This window comes from Saccostrea cucullata, unplaced genomic scaffold (genome assembly GCF_032062105.1).
Source record: "Saccostrea cucullata isolate Sc308-1 unplaced genomic scaffold, CSIRO_AGI_Scuc_v1 ctg1337, whole genome shotgun sequence".
Classification (NCBI taxonomy): domain Eukaryota; kingdom Metazoa; phylum Mollusca; class Bivalvia; order Ostreida; family Ostreidae; genus Saccostrea; species Saccostrea cuccullata.
The window spans coordinates 115,639-118,442 of record NW_026918829.1 but is presented as its reverse complement, the minus strand read 5'-3'; the positions used below and the strand labels follow the sequence as shown (position 1 = coordinate 118,442).

Here is a 2,804-nt window from a genome sequence, read left to right as displayed (position 1 = left end):
TTCTAATGAACAATACCTGCCTCAGCGTACCGCATCGGTGCCCCAGCCAGTGCACTCCAAGTCTTGTTTCATACGTGCTGGAATTGGTCACGTGCAACGCGCCTGTGCTCTGAAGGCCGATTGTGTATCCAACCCCACCTCACAGTGTCCATACACTGTAATGTTCCCAGTTTTGCCATAATACTTTTTCCTGCACGTTTGCGAAGCCTGAAAACCCCAGAGTCCCGAGGAGAGATCCAACAGGGCGCTCCCTCGGGAAGACACTAGGATCTCGACATCGTAGCCCTTTACCTACACCATGGAGAGACTCTATGAGCAAAGGTGTGCTAAATTAAATACTGCATTATAATATAGTGGTGAATCTCCGTTGTGGGAGCTTCTTGAAGCCGCAACCGCGCCTGTGAGTAGTGAGAGTATTCATTTGTGTGACTATTCGTGTATAGCGACAGATGTGCCTACTTTCAGTGACCTTATGAGCTCATATTTTAGTAGTGAATCTCCTTTGTGTGATTCTCTTGTAGCCGCAACCGCGCCTGTTAGCAGTGACAGTATTCATTTGTGTGACTATCCATGTGTAGCGACAGATGTGCCTACTTGAAGGGACGCTATGAGCTCGTCTGATGATTTTCCAGACATACATGTCTCCAACACCATTAAAGATAGGCCACGGAGAAATTATGTAAGCAATTGTAACGAAGAAATAAATGCTAGGATCATGAAATCGAAAACCTCGTGTAAAATGATGCTGTAGATCCCGAGATATTCACATTCACACCTGCCCAAGCGATCGATAATCAAGGCGAGTGCTACTTCCGGTTTAGATGGTTACAATATCCGTGACGTCACAAGTGTGTGTTGGGTTTCCCTATGTATATTATATGAAGATGAGCGAACGCTGGGTTTGTCCTGCAGATCATCTAGTTTTGAGGAAAGTGTTACTGACAAAGTCTACGACCGCAATTTTATTAAGCCATTCCGATTTGAGCCGTACGAAAGTGGGTCAAATGAATCAGATTCTAGTGTAGTGTGGTGTGAATGTGTAAGGGAACGAATGTATATGGAACCGCTAGCTAGTGCGCATGCGTGAGAGAGTTGTCTTTTCGTCGGAGAGGAAACACATGGTTGAGAAGTATAGCGGAGACTGAGAGAGAATATTTTTCAGCTTGGGTATATTTGTAAGTGTTATATGTGTTCCAGATTAAACATATATGAAAATTACTCGGTCGTAGTTGGTGTAATCTTGCATAGGCTATATAACACTTCACTGTTGACTCGGATGATCATGAAAATATAGACAACCGCTTACAAAACCTTGATTGGTAATTTCTTTAACATCAACTTGATTAATTAAAAGCATGTATATTTTTTTTTAATTGAAACTAATCATTCTGTATTTATACTCACAGTCTGTAATACAGACACAAACTTACAAATTAACCTAGACACTTCATATCATTTTGTAATAGGTGCACTTGTGGGAATTGCATACCAATGCCAACCGAAGCAGAATCACTATGTTGTCACGAATTTGAGAAAATACACCACCTATTCGCAGACTTAAATTCAGAGGTCCACTGTTTAACACTCCATCCTGGTTTTCAACCAGCATGTTTAAATACATACGTTCTACAGATAGCATACTACCAGTATAAGCAGCAGTACAGGGAAGACATTGAAGACTTTTCTGAGTATGTTTAATATTAAATTTATTGTATTGCACATTTTAATAAATTTATGTCCATATCTTTTGTCTGTCTATTTGTCCTCAAAAACTAAATCTTGTTCCTAACTTTTGAATTAGTGGAGCTATGGCTTTCATAATTACACAAAAATTCCAAACTTTTAGTTTGGCCAAATCTTTATAACAGATAATACCAGGCTAGGACTTATATACTTCATATATGTAATTCTCTGTGGAGAGACCTTTCATTGGATACAAACAACTTTGGCATTTTGACCTTGACCACGGAATTCGACCTTTTAAAATTTTTTAACCTTGGCCATAACTTTTGAACGGTATGGCTAGGGCTTCTATACTCCACATAGATATTCTTTGAGGCAAGACCTTTCTTGGATACCAATTACCTTGACCTTTTGAACTTGACCTTCAAGTTCCGCATTCATGAAAAAGATTCAACCTTGTCCTACTTTCATATTTCACAATTGTGTTTCCAGTGAGAATACTGTATATATACATGTACTGTATTCTTTGCATTAAATAAGTTAAGTTTTCTTTCTTCTCTATGTTGCCATACGGGGCATCAGTGTTTCACAAACACATCTTTTTTATTGTTGTATTTTATTGTTATTTTCATCATTAAATTGGACATGTGTTTTAGGAAGTACAGATACACGGCATATCTCCAACTTGCTAGATGGGAATATCTTAAAAGGTGCCATTACCATCATGTGCAATGAATCGTATCAGAAACACCTTTCCAAGTGAATCCGGACATTATAAAGGATTTAAACAGGCTAATTAAAACAATATTTACAACATTTACTTGTCTTGATTCATCATTCTTGAAAATATAAATCCAATTGACAATATTAACAACCTAAAACATTTTAAGTACATTCAGAAGACAAGCATTCATTTTTATGTGCTCTGTTTGTATATCTTGAGAGTTTTTAGCTCTACTGGTCAGAGACCAGAAGAGCTTATGCGATAGTAATGCGTCCGGCGTCCGTCCGTCTGTCTGTCTGTCCGTCTGTCTGTAAACAATTTTTCAAAACGCTACTCCTCCTACAATTTTAGTCTGATTTCAATATAACTTGGCACACAATTAGACTACACTAAGATA

The 2,804-nt window shown here is 38.4% G+C and overlaps 1 long non-coding RNA gene across 1 annotated transcript; it reads left to right on the top strand.

The window, feature by feature from the left end:
* The first annotated feature begins 1,264 nt into the window (after positions 1 to 1,264).
* On the top strand, positions 1,265 to 2,383 carry LOC134271819 (uncharacterized). The gene is made up of 3 exons (XR_009993097.1): positions 1,265 to 1,319; positions 1,467 to 1,688; positions 2,340 to 2,383. It is a non-coding gene; the product is annotated as an uncharacterized LOC134271819 (long non-coding RNA).
* Positions 2,384 to 2,804: the final 421 nt, after the last annotated feature.